The sequence below is a fragment of the Pleurodeles waltl genome, chromosome 4_2, assembly GCF_031143425.1.
Source record: "Pleurodeles waltl isolate 20211129_DDA chromosome 4_2, aPleWal1.hap1.20221129, whole genome shotgun sequence".
Lineage (NCBI taxonomy): Eukaryota > Metazoa > Chordata > Amphibia > Caudata > Salamandridae > Pleurodeles > Pleurodeles waltl.
In genome coordinates this window covers 961,555,004-961,580,116 of record NC_090443.1, presented here as the reverse complement: position 1 = coordinate 961,580,116, position 25,113 = coordinate 961,555,004, and positions in this window count along the sequence as shown.

Sequence of the window (25,113 nt, the reverse complement as noted above, 5' to 3'; positions counted from 1 at the left end):
AGTATAAAACCGGTACATCAATAAACAAAACTACAAACAGGCAGACGCTGCACATAAGCTACTTGAGCCCAACCATGGCCAACGCTATCTACAGTGCTGTTGTTAGCTAGGGGCATGAAATTGCACCACAAAATCCCAAATGCACATTTTCATGAATAAGCTTAATGTCGTTGTCTTCACATTGCTGTTGTGAACCTATGACCATCATTCTTGTACCACTTTACTCCACCTTTCCCTACTTGTATTCTAAACTACAAAGTTCACTTTCTGTGTGCATTGAACTTCTTAGTTTTTTAATGGACAATTCAGCATGCATAAGCTTCTTCATTGTTCGTGCCCTCTTTAGACGGACAAGCATTCTAGTGGGAAATGGCAAGACTGCTAGAAACGTGGAACTGCAGGTGGAAAAAGTAAGTCCAACCTCTCCCTGAAAACCAATTATGATGCATCAGATCAGAATATTGCTTATCTTTGCATTACCCATATGCCCCTCCTAGTCAGGTGATGTCTCCTCATAACATCAGCAAAGCAGGAGGGTCCTTGAAGGCTAGCCCCACCCACCCCACCTGCAAGCCATAGAGGTGGCTAGTTTTGAATGTTGGTTATCCCTGCATTACCCATATATCCCTCATCCGCCTCCTAGTCAGGTGGAGGATCCTTTCTAGCCCAACCCACCCAACTTTGGAGCTAGAAAAGGGACTGGTACTCCTGGCTGCTTCTAGGTTTGTTTCCTGCAACTGGGGCAAAGACATGGGTGGTCACTGCTGGGCTTAGACTTCACTCGGGGTTCATTTGCCTCTCTTGCTGGGGCTTGATGTTATCAGCCTTCAACATGAGAGTAGCATTCGGGTTAGATAGTTATGGCGCTTCTTCTTCCTGCAAAAGACCCATACTGCCCCCTCCTGGGTTTTTAAAGGCAATGAGACATCACTGCAGTCCTGTACATACAAAGGCATCATTGTCCTACTCGCACGTGTGGTGAAGAGAGTCTAATTCATGTCCAATGTAAAATCTTTCCAATGGAATAAAGAGTAATCTAGAAACTTCAGGTTTCTTGCTATGGGCACCAGTGGTCTGGTTTGGGGAGCAACATTGCTGGACAGGACCTGTCAGTTCAATTGATCATTCCTGGAGAGTCGCAGCTGATCGAATTGGAGAGAGTATATAGCAATCTTCCGAGCATCGAAGTAGTTTCAACACCGACTGCTCCAGAATAAAGTGTTACTCAAGATAGACAACACAGTTGTGGTTTCTTACATAAATCTTCAGGGGAGCACTTGTTCCAGGAGTCTCAGTACAATATCAGGCCAATTAGGCACTTGGGCAGAGAAGAACTGTTGGAAATGGCCCTTTCTGCAGGGTTATCCCAATACTTTTTTGCCTTTCTCCTATTTCTCTGACCATCGTTTTGTTGGCTTTAGGACTCTGAGCCCTTTACTGCTACTGAACAGTGCTAAAGAGCATGCGCTTCTCTCCTTAAACATGGTAACACTTATGTAACCACAATTGGCATATTTAATTTTCCTTTACGTCTGTTGTAATGTGGTGTACCATAAACCCAGGGCTTGTAAATTAAGTGCTACTCGTGGGCTTGCAGCACTGATTAGGCCACCTACTTCAGTAGATCTGTAAATATGTCTCAGGCTTGCCACTGCAGAGCATGTGGGTGAAGTCTCACTGTCAACCCTAACTTGGCATTTAAAACCTCTTGTCAAGCCCAGAACTCCCTTTCACGTATATATGTCACTTCTGAGGTTGGCCCAAGGCAGTCTATAGGGCAGGGTGCTATGTAGGCAAAAGACAGGACATGTACTTTTAAGTTTTTCATGTCCTAGTAATGAAAAACTCCTAAATTCGTTTTTCATTACTGTGAGTCCTGCCCTTCTTATAGGTCAGCCTTGGAAATTCCTTATAATACCTTTAAGTTGTAATTCCAGACCTGAGAGGAGTAGCTGCATCATGTTTAGTACCATTGGAATTGTAGTAATAAGTCCTCTTTACTGGTAAAGTTGGATTTATTATTACTATTTTAGAAATGACACTTAGAAATTTTGCATTTCTCTGCAGTCACTGTTCTGTGTGCCTACAGCCTATTTCCAATAAACGTCTATCCTGGTCTGGGTGACAGCCCCACTTGAGCATTCCCTCTCGACACCCAAAACACATGATTCTCAACTGTGTCTGCATACAGATGGGTTTTCTTGTAGAGGAGGTTGGGAAGGGGTCACACCTCAAAGGGCAGTGACTTGAGTTTGCACAAAGGGGCTAATTAGCTCCCACTGATCATCTGGAGCTGAGGCTGACCTGAAATGGGGAGCTGTGCACTTCACAAGAACTCTTTGCAGTCATCCCCCACATCAAAGGCACTTTCTAGATTAAATAATGGGTCTATGACCCACTCCAATCAGTGCACTTCTAGATTCAAAGGAATGCTGCTGGAGTAAAGATTGATGTGTGCCAGGATTGACACTCTGCCAGGATTGACTGCTCCTAGGAACTGCTGCCCTACTTTGCTGTGCCGCCTTGCTGCCTGCTGATCTCTGCCTAGTAACCCAAAACTCGTTCACCAAACTCAGAGTGACTTCGAGCAGCTTTTCCTTTCCTTCACTACTCAATACTTCAATCACTGTGAGTGGCTTTGCCAAACTCTGCCTCTTGCAAATTTGATCACCTGGAGCGGACCTGCTGAACCTCTGTCTCTCGCTACTTCAATCACCGCGAGTGGCTCTGCCAAACTTTGCCGCTCGCTGCTTCAATCACCCAGAGCACCCTTTCCCAACTTTGCCGCGTGCAGCTTCGATCACCTGCAGTGGATACACTGGTGTTGAAGTGTCTGAGAAGTCTTCTGCATGCTATCCCACTCTTTCCATTGATACAGAGGGTTCTTTATAAGTTTAGAAGGAGAAAGGAGACTTGAGTTTTGCAGTTCCATATTGGCCACAGAGATCATGATTCCCCCTTCTGAAATCTCTGGCACTGCTACTACCTTGGCTACTTCCGAAGTCTCCTTCTCCTCTCAGATCTCCTGCTCTGTCCTTCCAACTCCAACTTACTCAATAAGTGGTGTAACAGAACATGAGAGCACCCCCTGCAAGATAGGCTGAAGAGGCCCCCCACACTCACATCAGTAGGGGCTGAGGGGCCCCCCTCCAGTATGAATAAGAATTGGGCCCCCCCACATTGAAGGGGCTAGGGGCCCTCTGTTACACCCTGTTGTAAGTTTTGAAGTTGAGTAGTCCAATTTCCTACCAAAGAGTCTATCATCTTCCTTGGTGGAGGTGATTGTGAAGTCCAGAAGACCTTCCAAATTGAAGCCATGTTCAAAGCACTAGAAATCTTCCAACACTTGGTCTTCTTCTCATAATCTGTCAGTTCCTGTTTGTGAGTTTTCTGCTGTATGCACTTTCTTTTAGATGAGTTTAACTTTAACCTGTCTTTCCTCTCAGAAGTCTCAATGGTCTGCTATAAAGGCTTTCTGAAAGTTTCCTGAACCCTCTTCTTTAGTGAATTCTTACATTTCTAGACTCTCTAAGAGCTTTTTCAGTGGTAAAACTGGTCCAAAATCCTGTCTTGTCAGATTGGGGCCTTTCTTCAGTTCTAAAGACCTTACAGCCTTTAGAGAGAATAGATTTGAAATATATATCTTTCAAGGTTCTTTTCCTGGTGGCTATCAACTCACTCATAGGATTGGTGGATTGAGGGCTGTTGCATGTCGATCTCCTAATATTAGATTTATAGATGAGGGCCATTCTAAAACCTGAACCTACATTTGTTACCAAGGTAAGTTCTAAATTTCATAGCTCTCGAGAATGAGTTATTCCTTCCTTCTATTCTTCTCTCTTTAATACAGAACAACTATTGTTGAACACATTTGATCTTAAAAGAGCTCTTTTGATTTATGAGCACTGATCTCATAAATGCAGGAAAACCAATTACTTGTTTGTGACTTTTGGGCATTCTGAAGGGGCAAGAAGGTGACTTCTGCGACCCTCAGCAGGTGGCTTAAATCTACTATCTTGCTGGCCTTGCAAGACAGTCCTGGGGCTGTCTGATTTAAGGGAGAGCCACAAACGGGATGGCAACTGTTTGGGTAGAATTTCACCCAGTATCAATCTAGGACATTTGTAGGGCCGCTACTTGGTCTTTAGAACATATTTTGTTAACCATTATTGACTGAATGCTATCTCAGATTCACTGTTGAATTTAAGAACTGGTGTTTTTAACTTTGCATTATGATTTGGTCAATTGTGCACTTTTGTTTGGTCTGTTGACATGCCTATAAAGTTTAGGGTGTTGCATATTTAAGATAGTCTTAGTATCATTTGTTGATAGTTGGTCAAAGGACTTCAGCTTTACTATACCTCATTATGTAATGACTGGACGAAAGACTTGGGGTTAATGCCCTGGTTACTTACCAGTAATCTTCCTTGTCACAGTCATTACATCCCACCCACCCTTCTTTCAGTCCTTTGACAAGGGCTTGGATATGTACAGGAGAAGCCAGGAGTGCCGCCCACCTTTATGGTATCTAGATTGGGTGGCTGTGGCTAGCCTTCAAGAATCCTCCTGCTATGTTCCTGTCATAAGGCAACACCAACTCATTTTGTAATGACTGTGACGAGGACAAGATGGGCTAAAGGTAATGAGATTACTGGTAAGGAACAGGGGAAGTTTCCCTCTTCCTTGGCCTGTAAACATCTTGTACCAAGTCAGACGGGAGCATAAGCCCACCCTCACACAACACATGTGTGTTATGCAACATTATGACATACTGTGTATCCAACACACAGTTGTAGAGGAGTGCTGTAGGTGGGCATGGGCAGCTCTTCAGGGTCTGGGACGGCAGCTTGTAGCTCCTTTGTTGTGGATTAAGAGAACGGGCAGAGACTCAGTCGCTTCACTTCCGCGCACAGTTTTACAGGACTGACGTCACCATGTGTGTCATTTACACACACACTACTTCCAGGTCGGGAAACAAGGGGTGCAAAGAATAGCACAAAGTAGTACCCCTATGGAATACAACTTTAGGATACTTGTAATCCCTTTGAGCTGCTTGTAATGGGGCGAGTGGAGATCGAGAAAGAGAGAAAAAGAATATCTAGCTTTGTGAAACATGGACGAGGTGCATAAGATGCCTTCGGGTATTGCAGATTCACAGTCCTCCAATAAATACATAGGCCCAAAACAGTAGGTTGCTATGCAGCATGGGTATTGAGTTTCACTGGATCCCTTGCCACCTGCAAGTCAAGTGGCACTGGGCACACCTCCTTCCTGTCAAGACCATTCTAACCAGGATGCTTGTCTGGTTGTGAGTCACAAAACTCTCAATACTTCTGCAAGATATCCTGCCTGCCTACACCACAGATATCAACAACTTCAGGCAGGTCAACCAATTGCGGGAAAGGAAGCATCATCTTATGAAAACAGGATTCAAGGGGAAGTCCACTGTAGCACCTCAGAGGTGATGTACCAAGTGGCCCTTCACAGCTCCTGTGATTAGCTCCGACAGAAAAGGCCTAGGTGTTGCCCAGTAGCAGGTTTCTGATTGGCTGAAGGACTGTCTGATTAGACTTCACCGACCATGGCTATATCATGGCAAGGCTGCCTAAGTTAACAGTTCTGTACCCCATGGGTAGATGAAGATGTCAATCACCACATAGTGTGAAGGACAATTGGGATGGGCACTTCTCCTCACTCTATCCTGCTCACTCCTAGTGCTAGATGCATCATTTCTGCGTCCTTATGGTGAAAGCCCTCGCGCAACATTATCCAAACACCTAGTGCTCATGTCCTTCGGTGGCACTTCTATGTGCTCAGCCATGTTCACAGCATCTGTGGGAGATGCATTAACCTTGGGTGGGAGGCATTCAGGCGTCTTGAAGTGGCCATTGCCTCCATGGAGAGCACAAGGACATTTATATAGGGCCGAAGATCCCTGGCGGGCAGCACTCGGGGGGCCTGCATTGTATATGGGAACGAGGAAGAAGACACCCCTGACCCCTTTTTATGCGCCTGCAAGCAAGCACCCCAGATAGACTCGCAACTTAGATCAGAGTGGGGATGGCTGCTGGAGAGGTTTCCAGTGGCTCTTTCCCTCACAAGGGAGCATTTTTCAGCTTTACGGAAACCTAGGTTAGAAAGCTAGATTCCAAACCGTAGTACCTTTTGCTGTTTTTCTTGACCTTTTTTATAAAAATAGGGAATACACGTTTTTAAAAAAAGTATGGACTCGCTTCAGTCTCCAGGACTTGGAGTAGAGCAGGACGACAATAGGTGGAATTTGGGTCATGATCGGGATAAGCTGCCTCGCCCACGCCTAAACATAGCCTGTGAGTGAGCTCCTTGCCATGCCTCCGCATGCCACACTGCCCGCAGGCCGCGCGCCTGCATTCTTACCCATCAGCACAAAGAATTATGAAATGTCCTGGTTAGGAACAGGCCGAGCGGGTCCAGCAGGAAAACTCAAAGGAGACATAAATAGCAGGAGACGCTGATGTGCCAGCCGGACACCTGCCACTGTCGGCTCTTTCTTTTCTTCGACGCAAAACCCTCTGTTCTTTCTCATTTCCCTGTTGGCACCGCTGCAGGCTGTCGTGGTCACTGTATGGGTGACTCAGTGCCCTTTTTGATGTCAGTCTCTTCCCTGTCGCTTTGGGCACATCAGGTTGACTAATGTGCTGTCCGACTGTCTTGGGTACTGTCTCCCATGTGGGTTAGACCCAGGGGTGGTGCACACTGCGCTGGTCACGGGCACCGATGGGCATCTGGGTGCTGCCGCACACATGGTCTATCTGTACACTGCACTGTAGACATGGGTGCCACCGAATGCCATAGACACAAGGTGTTCAGATGATGCCTGTCACATGGGCTTTGAAAGCCCAAGGGTGATGCATCTGTCACTGGGTAGCGTTGTCTCTCTAGACAGTGGCATCGTGGTCCATGGACATTGCAAGATGCTTGTCTGATGCCTTCATCATGGCCTATGATTATTCAAAGGGTTCTGTTTGCACTGCACCTCCTAGGGTTTGGGAGTACCACAGTGTGCCTCTTCATCTGACTGTGCGCCATCTTTCTTGAGAGTGTGCTATCGTCAACTTAGAACTAAAGTGAGGGAAATAAAATTAAGTGTGAAACCATCTCACATCCAGTTATGAATGCAGGAAACGCATATCCCCGTATCACAGTGCCAGTAGGACAAACACAGAGCAAGATGGGACTCACACTAATGACTGCCTGAATGATGTCTGATGGAGCTAAGGTATTTTTTTTTAAATAGACAAATCAATAATAGTTCTATTGGCTCGCAGTTAGGTAATGATTTTCTCCTGTTCACTTGAGGTTCCACCTGACACCCATTATATCAAATCTAGGGACCACAGCTAAAAATACTTCACCAATAACAACGTTCTAGTCAATACTTGGGGCTCACGCTCATAATATTTGTATTTTCACTATTAATTATTAATTACGTCTCCTCCCAGTAATCAGCAGAAACCTGTGGCAAGATGTGAATTCCGCATTGTGCGCAAGCAATGTCACGTGCAAGTGGAATGGCGGTGGCGGGTCAGAAATACCAGCCTGGGTTGGAGTCTGTTGTCAGAGGTGGTTCAAAAAAAGATGAAAAAGGAATATCCACTCCCTTTTTAATTATGCATAATTGATTACAAACCGTTAAAAACAACACAAAAGTGCAATTATTTTGACTCTTACGGCAAGGCATGTAATGAGTGGTACCACTAGGTGGTGCCATATATTGGAGAGGCTTTGAAGGGCATTTCTAGGTTGAAGCCTACCAGAGAACGCAGCTGTCTGGTTTGCTAAAGACATCTTGGGGACATGCTGAAAGCTTTCCAGGGAATGCAAATACGAATGGCTTTATGATTTGTAACTCCCATTTTCTGGCTTTCTATTTGCTTGCTTTATTATTTTAGGCTGTGCAGGTTCAGTTTATCCCTCCCAAGGAGCAAAGACTTTTCACACTACCTCTCCTTGTATTCCTCTACCAGTGATCCTCTCTGTAAACAGACCTGTAAATCTTGGTCTTCTCTTGTGACATTTTCTGCACAATCAAATACAAAGGTCAAATGTCAGTTTCTGTCTTCCGAGGGAGCTTGGAGTTTACTTTTCTTTCTATGACTTCCGAGTGAAAGGATTTATGTGACAATCTTGCTGGATAATGAGGGTAGAGGAAAGGGTTTTTTCTAGCACACAAAACATTTAAATGAACTGCACAAGTGTTTCAGGATATATCAGGGTTAGCACAGCACAAATAAAGCACATTTTTGTTAATTCTGAAGTGTGTTAAAAACAAATAATTTAATATAGTCAAAACAAATCAATGCACTAGGTGATGCCATTTTCACAATTTATCGTTTTTGCGCCATATGGTTTTATTAGTTAAACTGCATGTCTGTGCAAACGTAATGGTCATTTGAATTTAAAATGTGTTGTCTGTAATGGCAGTGTGTACCACACCATGCATACTCCTCTCCACACCACTGCACTCGGCACCACTCCATTATTGCACCATGCCACTGCACTCTACTCGACTTTGCATCACTCCACTCTACAGCACTGCACTCTATGACCTTCTACTCTACTCTGCACCACTCCACTCTATGCCACTGTACTCTACACCACTGCACTCTTTGCCATTGCACTCTACACCACTACAGTCTAAGCCACTCCACTCTACTCTGCACAACTCCACTCTGTACCACTTTGCTCTATGCCACTCTGCAGCACTGCACTCTGTGCCAATGCACTCTGTTCTGTACCACTCAACTCTTTGCCCCTGTACTCTATTCCAATCCACTGTATGACATTCTAATCTACTCTGCACCACTGCTGTCTATGCCACACCACTCTACACCACTTTATACCATTACTCTACACCACTCTATGCCGCTGCACTTCAACCCGCACCACTTCACTCTACGCCACTTTACTCTAATCTAAAACAATCTACTCCAAACCACTTCACTCTGTGCTAGTCTACTCCACTCTCGCCACTCCACTCTGTGCCACTCCACTGTATGCCACTCTACTCTCCACCACTGCACTCTATGCCACTGCACTCTGCACCACTGCAGTCAGTGCCACTCTACACCATTGCACTCTGCCACACTCTACGCTGCCACATTGCACTCTCCACCACTGAATTCTACTTCACTCTGCACTAATGCATCCTATGCCACTGCGCTCTGCAGCACTCCACTCGGCACCACTCCACTCTATGCCACTTTACTCTGAAGCCCTGTGCACCACTGTACACTGCTGCACTCTATGCTACTTTGCACCATTCTGTGGCATTGCACTCTGTGCCACTCTACTCTGTACCACTGTAGTCTCCACCACTCTACTCTGCTCAGCACCACTGCACTCTTTGCCACTGTATTCTATGCCACTGACCTCTGTCACTCTACTCTGCACCACTCCAGTCTGCGCCACTGCACTCTACTATACACCACTCTAATCCATGCTACTGCATTCTATGATGCTGCATTACATGCTGCTAAATTCTATGCTGCTGCACCTCTATATTATGCAACACTCTGCACTTTACTCTGTACTGCTCTATGCCACTGCATTCTACGCCTCTGTACTCTACACCACTCTGCTGCGCTCTACGTCACTGCAATATACACCAATACATTCTATGCTATTCTACACCACTGCACACTACGACACCCCTCTCCACTGAACTCTGTGCCACTCTACTCTGCCATTCTGCATTCTATGCCATTGCACTCTATACCACTTCACTCTATGTCACTCTACTCTGCATGACTCAACTCTGTGCCACTGGCCTCTGCAGCACTCCACTCTACGTTGCTGCACTCTGCAGGAGTCCACTCTTCACCTCTGCACTCTATACCACAGCACTCTATGACACAGCTCTACTCTGCAACCCTGTACACCACTCTACTCTGCATCACTCTCTGCCACTGCACTCTCTGCAACTCTATTCTACACCACTGCACTCTGCACCCTACAGTGCAACACTCCAATCTACACCACTGCATTCCACGATTATGCATTTTACACCGCTGAATTCAATACTGCTGCACTGTACGCTACTTTACTGTGCAACACTCTACGCCAATCTACTCTTCATTAGTACACTCTACTCTGCTCCACTCCACTGTATCACGTGCTATGCGACTCCAGTCTGTGCCACTCCAATACACAACACTCTATGCCACTTCATTCTATGACAATCTACTCCATTCTTTGCCATTCCATTCTACGACACTCAACAGCACCCTTTTTAACGCCACTAAATTTTTGCCATGCTGAACAGCAGCCACGCTGGTGTTTAGCATGGCTAAAAAATACTGGCAAAGCAAATATCTCTTGCATAGTTGAGACATACTGGCTTTGCCAAAGCTGGTTTTAAGCATGTTCTTGTATTTTTTATTTTGATTAAGGAGCTCATGCTACCAGTAAACAAGAGAGGGACCCAACATAATGTTTGTGACACAGGCACACAACAGTTCTGATGGGCCTGCATCACCCTGCGCCGTATTGTGCAAAGTCTAGATCTGCCTCTTCCACTCGCTTTACTCCCTTTCTAAATGTAAATGTCTCTGTCAAATTTCCTAATACCTTTTTAGTTCTGGCACCGACTGCTTTAGGTAACTGTCTGACCTTTTGTTATCAGTTTCTGTTTTTAAAACTGCACATCGAGTAGGCTTTGACTCTGTTCCACAGGCATAGTCACCTCTCACCGCATGGTATTTGCTCTTAGGTGTATGAGTCCACCTGCTTTAGATTCTTTGACCCATATTTATACTTTTTTAGAGACGCATTTGCGCCACTTTTTGACACAAAAATGGCGCATACTTACAAAATAGAATTGTATTTTGCAAGTTTGCACCGCTTTTGCACCAAAAAATGACGGAAATGCGGTGCAAAAAAAGTATAAATATGGGCCTTTGTATTTCAATGCACGAGGGGCTACTTTACATCTGTTAAGTACACCCAAAAATCAACTAATCTTGTCAAATGAGAATTCTATAGCTATTATCTTTAGCAGCACAACTGGCAACACCCTTACCAGTGCCCTTACTACCACCATTACGAATAACGCCATTATCCTTACCATCGTTAGCACCACCATTGCTACCGCTATTACTACCACAGCTAGTAGCATCACTATTATCATCACCAATAAAACCCATTTCGAGCAGCAACATTACCACTACCTGCATTGCCTTTAGTATCTCAATCATTACCGCCACTACCACCATTGCAACCACCACCACAATGTGTGAGTAAAATCAAGGACACAAGAAGCATTGGCAAAACATATAGGGCTAGTTTTCAATTGATAATGCAAGCCATAGTTGTGCCTTGCTAATACTTATTGTTTTGTGTGAACGTGCTTTAATTCTTAAGCGTATCTCATAGAATTATGGCTCAAGTCATCCACCATTTTATTGCCTATTTTTGGAATGCCTTTGGAGTACCCTTCTTGTTACTGGGAGCTATCCTACAAAAATGTGCACAGTATTCTAGAGAAGTCCCTATATGTGATAACAGTGGTAATTACATTTCTGCCTGTAATCCTCATTAGTAGTGGTGCATCTGAAATTAAAATTCTGCTGGTGAATTTGTGCGCAGTTGAAAATTTCCTAAAACTGTGAATGTTCCCAGTTTTGTATAACTTCACCTGCAATCAAATTTTTCTTTAAAAAATACTTGCTGAATATTTTCCCCAAAAATATATAGACATTTCCCCCAAAATGCAGGTTTTGCTGTATTTTTCTCTTCTGAACCTTCTTTTGTAGGACTTTTCACCTGCATTTGATTTTGTTTTTCTTTCAAAAGTTGGTAAACTTTAATTTGGTAGTTTAATACCTAGACGCCTCCTTGTATGCTTAAATGCAACAAAAGGAGGCAGCACAACATATGTGTGATAAGGTTGTGAACCTTTAAAAAATAAAGCTGGCAAGGCCTTAGCTCACTTACTAAAATTCATCAAGGATAAAACAATTATACCACCAATCAGAGATTCAGTTGGTTAAACTGAACCTCCACCCAAGATATCGTGAAGGAATTCACCTCCTGAACCAGAAAGTAGATGCACTCTTTTAGAAATGGGGTCTTTGGTTGGCAGTCAGGTTAAACCCCTGTCAAGCAAGGATCCTCACTCTAGTCGAGGTAAAGGAGAATCACCCTCAGTTAACCCCCACTAACTCCCTTGGTAGCTTGGCACGAGCAGGCAGGCTTACCTTCAGAAGCAATGTGTAAAGGATTTGTACGAACCCACACAGTAGCCCAGTGAAAACACTACAAAATGACAACACAGGTTTAGAAAAATAGGTAATATTTATCTAAACAAACAAGACCAAAATGACAAAAATGCAACATACACAATTCAAGATATGAATTTTAAAAAGAATAAGGCCCTCATTACAACATCGTGACCGCAGCGGTATACCGCTACGGGTATTATGACCCACACAGAGAAATCCGCCACTATACAGTCACCCACACAACTCCGCCAGCCCAAAGGTCAGTGATAAACTGGCGGTACCAAAACCCACACCGCTACGCCAACAGAAATACGCCCACAGCATCAGGACCCACGAATCACCGCGGTGGTCTTTCAACCACAGTAAACCATTGGTGGTAAACACCGCCGCACTCAAAATACACACACAGTTACAAAACTACAGCACATTGGACAATTCAAACTATGCACACCTGACACACATACACACACCACACCTACACCACTATAAAACACCCACCCACATTACCCACAACCCTTTCAATGAAAAAAAGATTGCTAACAGAGAGAGAGAGACATGCCAGGAGCACCCACTCACTCTGAGCCACAGAACACCATCACCCATACACCATCCACGCACCTCACAGCACACACCACAACACATCACCTCACACATCCTCACACATACCACTCACAACACATCCATGGCACCCCAAAGACACCCAAGGTTTTCAGAGGAGGAGCTAAGGGTCATGGTGAAGGAAATCATCCGGGTAGAGCCACAGCTATTTGGATCACAGGTGCAGCAGACGTCCATTGCAAGGAAGATGGAGCTATGGTGGAGAGTCGTGGACAGGGTCAATGCCGTGGGACAGGACCCCAGAACAAGGGATGACATCAGGAAGAGGTGGAACGACCTACGGGGGAAGGTGCGTTCCGTGGTTGCAAGACACCAGGTAGCTGTACAGAGGACTGGCAGTGGACCCCCACCTCCTACCGCACAACTAACAACATGGGAGGAGCAAGTCTTGGTGATCATGCATCCTGAGGGCCTCGCAGGAGTAGCAGGAGGACTGGACTCTGGTAAGTCAAATCTTTACTACCATATCCCCCACTCAACCTGCATGCCATCACAAACCCCTACCCTCACCCCCATCACTCCACCACCTCACATATACCCCACCATCACAACCCACCCATCCCAATACCAAGCCCTGCATGCAACACCAATGCATGGACCCCCATCACAGACCTGCATGGACACCCATCACTAAAGCATGCCCATTAGAGAGAATCACTTAGCTCACAAAATCACCACGCACACAAGGCAAATCTGACAGGGCAATCACAACCATACAGGGAAACACACCCATGCACAAGATGGCACACGCAGATACAATAACACTGCATTTACATCCCCACAGGATCCCCACTCAACCTCACCGGTGAGGAGGTGCCACCAATATCCAGTCCCCCCACAGAAGAGGCCCACAGTGATGACAGCAGCTCTGCAAGACTGGATCACGATGACCAACCTGGCCCATCAGGGACCTCTGGACAGTCGGTTACCCTGCCACAGTCCCATACCACCACAGACCCTCTCCCCTCAGTAAACACCAGCACAGCACCCACCCAGCGGGCCCATACCTCTGTCTCCAAGACACGTCAATCAGCAGTGTGTCCACCACTACAGGGACCCCAGGCAACCCCACAAACCCAAGACAATCAGGAACCTGGGGTCAGTGGCAGTGGGCACACGGTTCAGGGGACAGAGGCACAGGACAACAGGGAAGCTGGGAGGACTGCTGTGTGACAGGGGGAGGACAGGCCCAGGGAACCCACTCTCCACGAGGCACTTGCAGGGATCCTGGGAGCATACCACCATGCCCAGGAGACCTTGGGCCAGATACTGGCCAAGTTGCAGGAGACAGCAGCTGCAGGAGGGACAGTACCTGGGGATCAGGGAGGACCTCAAACACATCCACACCATCCTGGTCACCATTGCAGGGGTGCTGGCTGACATGGCCAACACCATGAGGGAGGCAGTGGCACACCAACGGGCCCCTGACACTATCCACACCGAAAAACAGCCCTCCACCTCCGCCGGTGCTAGTGGACAGGAGGCCCTGCCACTGGAACAACAGGCCACCAGCACCCCACCCCCTGCAGAAGGAGAACCACCCCGCAAACGGTCCCTGCGATCCAGGCAGAAGCCAGAGAACATTGCCAAGACCCCCGCCAAGAAATAAGACTCTCCTGATTGCCACCCTTGTGTCCCACTCTGTTGCCCTGTCCACCTTGAACTGCCATTGCTCCCCATCCTATGCCCCATTGGACAATGCACCTGTGATACAAAGAGATTGGACTCTAACTGTACATTCCTTCACCATCACCCCAGCCCATTGCACATCCCCCTCAACCTCTTAGCACTTAAATAAACACCCTTGGAACAAATACAAGTCTGGAGTCTGTCAATTGATTGAAATACGTATTAGTTCAACAATCTGTAAACATTGCAATTCATATGTACAGTTATGTATACATTGGTATGACCTGTAGTGGGCAGCAGTAAACACACCAGGAGCCAGAGTGGGGCACAGAGATCTGAAAATAGAGATGCCAAAGGGTACAGTAAGTGGCTATAGACATAGGGAAATCAGGCTGCCATGTCCAATGTCTAACACAAAACTGCAATGGAAAGTGAAGTTACTTTGTCTTATCTGTGTGTCACTGGAAGTACTGCTGTTTGAGAGAACTTCTGTTGTCCACATCTTCATCCTCTGCCTCCTCTTCCTCACTGTCCACAGGCTCCACTGCTGCCACAAGACCATCTCCAGGCTCATCGTCCTGCAGAAAAGGCACCTGGCGTCTCAAGGCCAGGTTGTGCAACATGCAACGATGATCTGGCACACCTTCTTGGGTGAGTAGTACAGGGATCCACCAGTCAGTTGGAGGCACCTGAACCTGGCCTTCAGGAGACCAAAGGTTCTTTCAATGATCCTCCTTGTTCGCCCATGTGCCTCATTGTAACGTTCCTCTGCCCTTGTCTTGGCATTCCTCACTGGAGTCAGTAGCCATGAGAGGTTGGGGTAACCAGAGTCACCTGCAAATATCGAGGGATACCTGTTAGCCACACACTCACCCTTAGGGACAACCCCATACCCATACACCAACATATACCTGGTGGGGACCTTGGGCTCACCTATTAGCCACACCCGGTGCCTCTGGAGTTGAGACATCACATATGGGATGCTGCTATTCCTCAAGATAAAGGTGTCATGCACAGAGCCAGGATACTTGGCATTCACATGGGAGATGTACTGGTCCACCAAACACACCATCTGCACATTCAGAGAGTGATAGCTTTTTCTATTCCTGAACACTTGTTCATTTCTCCGGAGGGGGGGTGGGACAAATGCTACATGGGTGCCATCAATGGCACCAATGATGTTGGGGATATGTCCCAGGGCATAAAAGTCAGCTTTCACTGTGGCCAAATCCTCCACCTGGGGGAATACAATGTAGCTACGCATGTGTTTCAGCAGGGAAGACAACACTCTGGTCAACACATTGGAGAACATTGGCTGAGACATCCCTGATGCCATGGCCACTGTTGTTTTGAGGGAACCACTTGCCAGGAAAAGGAGCACTGACAGGACCTGCACTAGAGGGGGATACCTGTGGGGTGGCGGATAGCGGAAATCAGGCCTGGCTCCAATTTGGCACACAATTCTTTGATTGTGGCCCGGTCAAGTCTGTAGGTAAGGATTATGTGCCTGTCCTCCATAGTCACCAGGTCCACATGGGGTCTGTACACAGGGGGATGTCTCCATCTCCTATTCATCCTCAACATTTGAACTCTAGGGTGGAAAACGGTGAGCAGAGGGTCATATTCACACATATGTTGCAATAAAAATGCATTTCTTCCTTTACAGAAACAGTATGTGAATTTGAAAATCAGTTGATGTGCCAATGTCTGCTGTGATGCAGTTAGGTGCCATGGCCTGTGCCTCCCTGAAATGGCAACTGCCTGACCTCTGAGGAGAGACAAGTGGAAATTAGGTAATTCCGCTGGCGTTGTGCACCGTTGCGGTCGGCGGTCAATGACCGCTGCACAACTTCGCATTGGTTATTATTGAGCCCTATGGGTTCCAGAGCCAATGGCGATGTACGCCGGCGGTGACAGTACGCACCACCGCGGATGTGACCGCCATTTTCTAACTGTTCAATCACTTGCTACCTGACCTTCAACAGGAGAGGATCTATGCTGCAAGTGCTGCTGTGACCTGTGTCTGGAAGCGACAATGAATCAAGTGTCTGGTGAAAGGACCCTCGCCTTCACTTCGGAGGAGTTGGAGAGACTGGTGAATGGGGTCCTACCCCAGTATACTTTACTCTGTGGTCCTCTAGACAAACAGGTGAGTACACTGTGAGCAGGATGCATGGGCCATAAATGTATGGAGTGCTGTGTGTGTATGCCTCGTGTAGGGGGTGGGAGGGATATTGTGGGACTTGAGTATAACAGTCCGGACGGTATAACTAATCCCTTTTTTCTATGCATATTTCCCTGCAGGTCAGCGCCCACCAGAAAAAGGGTAATTGGTGTGCCATCGCCAAGGAGGTGCAGACCCTGGGGGTCTTTGAAAGGCGGAGCACCCACTGCCGCAAACGGTGGGAGGACCTGCGCCGCTGGGCAAGGAAGACGGCGGAGGCCCGGCTTGCCTCCCAATGAGGAAGGGATGCCTGTCGTACCCTGACCCCCCTGATGTTCCGCATCCTGGCAGTGGCCTATCCGGAGTTGGATGGGCCCTTGAAGGCATCACAGCTGCCACAAGGGGGTGAGTACAGATTCAGAATCATGACTTTGCGCGCATTAAGGTTTTACCTGGGCGGGGGATGTGGGCTGTGGATGCCCCTAGGCCAGGCGAACTGGCAGGGTAGGTCCCTTGTTGGGCAGGCTCTGAAGCGCTCCAACCCCAATAGTGTTAGTGGGCATCTACTGCTGGGCAGGGTCCTGTGGGTTTCAGGTGTGCAGCTCATGGTGTTAGGCATTGTACCCCATGGGCTGGTAACTAGCTGTGTAACTGGTAGTGCATGGCCTAGTGCATAGGGCAGCTCCCTGTGTGTTGTGTACGCCAATGGTAGTGATGTTGCTGGCATTGACCAAGTGTATCTTCTGTCTCTTCCCCCCCATTTTGTTTTGTCACCCTGTCCTTGTGTGCATTAGCGTCATCTGGCGGAGGAGCAGAGGCACCCGCGACGGAGGGAGCTGCATCCCACATGGGCCTGGAGGCCGAATCCACCGACAGTGAGGGCACCAGTGGGACGGAAGGCGAGGGGAGCACCACAATGGAGACAGGAGGGGACAATACAGACAGCGACTCCTCATCCGATGGAAGCTCCCTGGTGGTGGCGGACACCTCTGTGCCCACCCCAACAACAGGTAGAGCCGCCACCTCCCTACGAGCACCGCCCTCCCAGCAGCCCCTCAGCATGTTTCCCGTGCCGGCTCACCCAGGAGGGTGGGCATCTCCTTCGCCCCAGGCACCTCAGGCCCTGCCCTAGTCAGCCCTGCTGCCCTGAGTGAGGAGGCTATTGCCCTCCTGAGATCCCTCATTGTTGGGCAATCAACCATTCTAAATGCCATCCAGGGTGTCGAGAGGCATTTGCAACAAACAAATTCATACCTGGAGGGCATTCACTCTGGCGTGGCGGCCCAACAGGGAGCATTTCAGGCTCTGGCCTCTGCACTGATGGCAGCCATTGTCCCTGTCTCCAGCCTCCCCCCTCCAACTTCCTCTACCCAGTCCCAATCCCCTCAACCCCAACCTATCCCAAACACACCCTCAGACCAGCATTTACCCAAATCAACACACAGAAGTGGCTCAGGCAAAACACAAGCACCACACTTCATCTCACAGGCACTCACACAAGCACCATTCCCTTCAAGACACACCAACATCCACTGCCTCCACTGTGCCCCCTCCTCCTCCTCGTCCACCTCCCTCCCAGTAGCGTCTCCACTCACACCTGCATGCACTACATCCTCATCCTCTACCTCCATCACCCGCACGCCTATCACTACACGTCCCTCACTGGCAGTCACCACCCCCACATCCATACACACGTCCCCTGTGTCCTCTCACACTGTCTCTGTGACCCCTCCTCCCAAAGTACACAAACACACACCCACCCAACAGCCATCCACCTGCACCCAAACACAGCAGACTGACACGTCCTACAACCACTCCCTCTTCCTCCACTCCCAAACCTTCACCCTTTTCCCGCCCCAGTGTCCCTAAGAAGCTTTTCCTCGCCACCATTGACCTATTCCCTACCCCTCCCCCCCACGTCCTTCACCTCGGGCTAGGGTGGCCAGAACCCAGCCTAGCACCTCAGCCACCAAGTCCACGTCCGCTGTGGTTTCTGGAGCTCTGAGAGGCTCTAAGGAGGAACCCGTCAGCCCAGCCATTGTGCCACCAACACCTGTCAAGGACAAGAAGGTTCCACCACCAGGAAAGGGCAGAAACTGGAGAGCATCCAGCAAGGAGAAGGAGGCACAACCAGCCAGCAAGGCCAAGGCAAAGACTCCAGCTGGCAGAAGCAAGGAGGCACCACCATCTGCCAAGGGCAGAAAGGGGCACAGAACACTAGCCAGGGCACTTCAGCCGTCCGAGGCTGCAGGGGAAGGGCTGGAGCCTCCCCCCTCCACTGGCAGTACTGCTACCTGCTCCACCACCTGCACCGTGGCCAGCACCGCCACCTGCACTGCAGCGAGCACCGCCACCTGCACAGCGGCCACCACCGCCACCTGCACCGTCGCAAGCACCGCCTCAAGCAGCACCGCCACCAGCAGCAGCAGCCCCAGTGGGCAGCAGTCCGAGGCTACAGGGGAAGGGCTGGAGCCTCCCCCCTCCACCGGCAGCACCGCCAGCTGCACCGCGGCCACCACCGCCAGCTGCACCGCGGCCACCACCGCCAGCTGCACCGTGGCCAGCACCGCCACCTGCACTGTCGCAAGCACCGCCGCAAGCAGCACCGCCACCAGCAGCAGCAGCCCCAGTGGGCAGCCGTCCGAGGCTGCAGGGGAAGGTCTAGAGCCTCCCCCCTCGACTGGCAGCACCGTCAGCTGCACCGTGGCCACCACCGCCAGCTGCACCAGGGCCAGCACAGCCACCTGCACCGTCGCAAGCACTGCCGCGAGCAGCACTGCCACCAGCAGCAGCAGCCCCAGTGGGCAGCCGTCCGAGGCTGCAGGGGGAGGGCTGGAGCCTCCCCCCACCACTGGCAGCACCGCCACCTGCACCGGCACTGCAACCCCTGTACAGCCGTCCCCGTTGGCGGATGGACTGTAGTCATGCATCCATGGTGTGTCATGCATCTGGTCCGGGCAGGCTTTGTGTTGATTTTCCGCACCAAGCGATGTTGTGTTGAAATCCAGTTGCACGGTGTCAAGAAACCGCACTGCGTCATTAACAGCAGCCAGTGTGGGTGTTACACATCGTTTCTCCAGCTGCATTGCATCAATCTCCCAGCCACAATGCAGGTGGAGTGTCGATTTTAGCCGCAAGGCCGGCGGCGCGTATGTTTATCAGCCATGCGGTGGGTGGTGTGACAAAAGTTTTCTCGCATGACGGTCTTTGCGTGGATTTCTGTCCTTTTCCACCAACTGCACCTTCCAAGGGCCCGGAGGCAGGTTAGGGCACCACTTGGCAGGCAGGACTCTTAGCAGAAAGCCCAGGTGCTGGCAGAGAGAAGTCTTTGTTATCCCTGAGACTTCAACAACAGGAGACAAGCTCAGTTCAAGCCCTTGGAGATTCTTCACCAGTGGGAAGTCACACAAAAGTCAGTCTTTGTCCTCTCTCAGGCAGAAGCAGCTACTGCAGGCCAACCCAGCAAAGCACAGTAACAGGCAAAGGGGCAGTACTCCTCCTCCAGCTTCTCCAGCTCTTATCCCGCAGAGGTTCCTCTTGGTTCCAGAAGTAATCTGATTTTCAGGGGTTTTGGGTCCTCTTCTTATACCCCTTTCTGCCTTTGAAGTAGGCTTACTTCAAAGAGAAGTCTCTGTTGTTTTCAAGATCCTGCCTTGCCCCGGCCAGGCCCCCAGACACACACCAGGGGGTTGTAGACTGCATTGTGTGAGGGCAGGCACAGCCGTTTCAGGTGTAAGTGACCACTCCTTCCCTCCCCTCAGCCCAGATGGCCCATCAGGATATGCAGGCTACACCCCAGCTCTCTTTGTGTCACTGTTTAGAGGAGAGATGAAAACAGCCCAACTGTCAAACTGACCCAGACAGGGAATCCACAAACAGGCAGAGTCACAGAGTGGTTTAAGCAAGACAATGCCTATTTTGTAAAAGTGTCATTTTCAAACACACAATCTACAAACGAACTTCACTAAAAGATGTATTTTAAAATTGTGAGTTCAGAGACCCTAAACTCCATAATTTCTATCTGCTCCCAAAGGGAATCTGCGCTTTAAGGATATTTATAGGCAGCCCCCATGCTAACCTATGAGAGAGATAGGCCTTACAACTGTGAACACCGAATTTGGCAGTATTTCACTGTTAGGAGATGTAAAACACATCAGTACATGTCCCACCTTTAACATACACTGCTCCCTGCCCATGGGGCTACTTAGGGCCTACCCTAGGGGTGCCTTACATATATAAAAAGGGAAGGTTTAGGCCTGGGAAGTGGGTGCACTTGCCAAGTCGAACTGGCAGTTTAAACGGCACACGCAGACACTGCAGTGGCAGGTCTGAGACATGGTTACAGGGCTGCAGGCCCACTAGTAGCATTTGATTTACAGGACCTGGGCACTTCTAGTGCACTTTACTATGGAGTTAGTAGTAAATTAAATATACCAATCATGGTTAAGTCAATGTACATATATAATTTATACAGGGAACATTCACACTTTAACACTGGTCAACAGTGGTAGTCTCTAGAGCAAACAAAAAAGCAAAAACAAAGTCCAGCACACAGAAACAACCTGGGAACTAGAGGCAAAAAGTTAGGAGAGACCACGCCAAGGATGCCTAGTCTAACATGTGTCCCCCCAGCTGAAAGTGGGGAGCAACTACCCAGCCTCATGGGAGTTCTTATTACTAAGGCGGAAGAATCTGGACAGACCATCAGCATTGGTGTGGTCGGTGCCAGGGCAGTGTTCCACCGTAAAGTCCATTCCCTGTAGGGAGATGGACCACCTCAGTAATTTGGGATTCTCTCTCCTCATCTACATTAATCATCTGAGGAGCCTGTGGTCTGTCTGAACCCGGAAGTGAGTCCCAAACAAGTAGGGTCTTAGCTGCTTCAGTGCCCAGACCACAGCAAAAGCTTCACACTCAATTGCACTCCACCTATGTTCCCTGGAAAGTAACCTCCTGCTAATGAAGGCTACAGGTTGATCTAGCCCTCCTCATTAAGTTGGAGTACTGCTCAAATACCATGCTCTCAGGTGTCTGTTTGCACAACAAATTCCTTGGAGTAGCCAGGTGTCTTCAGCACAGGTGCTGTGCAAATGGCAGCCTTCAGGGCATCAAAACCTGTCTGGCAAGACTCAGTCCAGATCACATTTCTGGGCTGCTTTTTGGAAGTTAACTCAGTCAAGGAAGCAACAATGATGCCATACCCCTTGACAAGACTCCTATAGTATCCAGTGAGACCTAAACAGGCTCTCATCTTACCCTGGGTCTTGGGAGGCTCCCAAGCCAGAATGGTTTCAATATTTGGCTGCAGGGGTGCCACCTGGTCACTCCCCACCTAGTGTCCCAAGTACACCACAGCGCCCTGCCCTATTTGGCATTTGCTTGCATTAATAGTGAGGCCTGCCTTCTGCAGGGCCTCCAACACTTTACAGAGGTGCTGCAAGTGTTCCTCCCATGTGGAACTGAATACAACAGTGTCATCCAGGTAGGCAGCACTGAGATCATCCAGTCCAGCCAACACCTGGTTGACCAGCCTCTGAAAGGTGACAGGGGCATTCTTCATCCTAAAGGGCATCACCCTAAACTGGTAGTCCCCATCTGGTGTGGAGAATGCAGACCTCTCCTTAGCCCCCTCATTTAGGGCAATCTGACAATACCCAGAGGTCAGATCAAATGTACTTAGGTGTTTGGCAGCTCCAAACTGGTTGATGAGCTCATCAGCTTAGGAGATGGGGTACGCGTCAGTCTTGGTGACTGCATTGAGTCCCCCAGTAATCCACACAGGGACGAAGTTCTGGGGTGGTACCAGGAGCAGCAGCTTTTGGGACCAAGACCACAGGACTGGCCCAAGTGCTACTAGAAAACTCAATCACCCCAACACTAACATTTTAGAAACTTCATCCTTAATGTTGGCCCTAACCTTGTCAGTCACTCTGTAAACTTTATGTTTAACAGGGGAACTGTCCCCAGTGTCCACATTGGGTGTACACAAGTGTGTGACCCTGGGATCAAGTGAACAGGGAGGCAAACTGACCCAATACCTGGTAGTCCCTCTGCTGCTCTGGGGTCAGGGAGGGGGAGAGGTTCACTCCTTCCACAGACCCATCCTTCTCTCCAGCAGACAGAAGGTCAGGAAGAGGCTCACTCTCTTCCTTTGCCCTGTCATCTTTGCTAGGAGCATGGACAATTCAGTCAGCTCAGTGTGGCTTGAGCCAGTTCACATGCAGGACCCTCAAGGGGTTCCTGAGAGTCTGCAAGTCCACCAGGTAGGTGACTTCATTCTTGTGCTCCACCACCTCAAATGGCCCAGTCCACTTGCCCTGGAGCACCCTAGGCTCCACTGGCGCCAACACCCACACTTTCTGGCCAGGCTGAAACTTGACCACAGTGGCGTTCTGGTCATACCTGCGTTTCATGTCTTCCTGGCTTGCTTCTAGGTTCACTTGTGCGAGACCCCAGAAGCGGGCAGTCTAGTTTCTAGTTTCAGTAACTGAATACATCCTGGGGGAGTTTACTGGGGTCTTTCTCCAAAGCCTCCTTTACTAGACTCAAAGGTCTCCTGACAGGGTGGCCATAAAAGAGCCAGAAAGACTAAATCCAAGCCCTTTTTTGAGGCACCTCTCTGTAGGCGAACAGAAGGCATGGCAAGAGGACGTCCCACTTACTCCTCAAGGGCTCTGACAGGCCCCTAATCATGCCCTTCAGGGTGCAGTTGAAACTCTCAACCAGACCATTGCTTTGGGGTTGGTAAGGAGTGGTGAAGTTGTACGTTACCCCACACTCCACAGAGACGTCATATAAGTTGATATGAAGTTGGTACCCCAATCGGATACCACTTGGCAGGCAGGACTCAGCAGAAAACCCAGGTGCTGGCAGAGAGAAGTCTTTGTTGTCCCTGAGACTTTAACAACAGGAGGCAAGCTCAGTTCAAACCCTTGGAGATTCGTCACCAGTGGGAAGTCACACAAAAGTCAGTCTTTCTCCTCTCTCAGCTAGAAGCAGCTACTGCAGGCCAACCCAGCAAAGCACAGTCACAGGCAAATGGGCATTGCTCCTCCTCCAGCTTCTCCAGCTCTTCCTCCGGGCAGCAGTTCCTCTTGGTTTCAGAAGTAATCTGATTTTGCAGGGGTTGTGGGTCCTCTTCTTATACTCCATTCTGCCTTTGAAGTAGGCCTACTTCTAAGAGAAGTCTCTATTGCTTTCAAGATCCTGCCTTTCCCAGGCCAGGCCCAGACACACACCAAGGGGTTGTAGACTGCATTGTGTGAGGGCAGCCACAGCCCTTTCAGGTGTAAGTGACCACTCCTCCCCTCCCCTCAGTCCAGATGGCCCATCAGGATATGCAGGCTACACCCCAGCTTCCTTTGTGTCACTGTCTAGAGGAGAGGTGCAAACAGCCCTACTGTCAAACTGACCCGGACAGGGAATCCAGAAACAAGCAGAGTCACAGAATGGTTTAAGCAAGAAAATGCCTGCTTTCTAAAAGCATTTTCAAACACACAATCTAAAAAACAACTTCACTAAAAGATGTATTTTTAAATTGGATTTTTAAAAGGATATTTAAAGGCAGTCCACATGTTAACCTAAGAGAGAGATAGGCCTTGCAACAGTGAAAACCATATTTGACAGTATTTCACTGTTACGGCATGTAAAACACATCAGTATATGTCCCACCTTTAACATACACTGCACCCAGCCGATGGGGCTACCCAGGGCCTACCTTAGGGGTGCCTTACATGTTTAAAAAGGGAAGGTTTAGGCCTGGCAAGTGGGTACACTTGCCAAGTCGAATTGGCAGTTTAAACTGCACACACAGACACTACAGTGGCAGGTCTGAAACATGTTTACAGGGCTACTAATGTGGGTGGCAAAACTAGTGCTACAGGCCCACTAGTAGCATTTGATTTACAGGCCCTGGGCATTTCTAGTGCACTTTACTAGGGACTCACTAGTAAATCAAATATACCAATCATGGATAAGCCAATGTACACATATAATTTATACAGGGAACATTCACACTTTAGCACTGGTCAGCAGTGGTAAAATGTCTAGAGCAAACAAAACAGCAAAAACAGAGTCCAGCACGCAGAAACAACCTGGGAAGTAGAGACAAAAAGTTAGGGGAGACCTCACCAAGGATGCCAAGACTAACACGCTTACAAAAGTAAAAATAAAAAAAATATAAAAAATAACAAGCAGTCCATTATCAAATAGCTGGTCCATCTCCCTCCGTTACATAACCCCATATCCCTCTTCTGCTTGCTGGCTTTTAAATCCTCTCTACCCTTTCATTGTTGCGAATCTCTGCAAACCATTTGCAGGATTTTGTAATCTGTGAGCCATAAAGTGATATGTTAGAACCCCTTCCAGCTCTCAAGGAAAGACGGACAGCTAGGCAGAGAAATGAAGAATGATCAAGGTTTTCTTACAGTATGTTACATACAA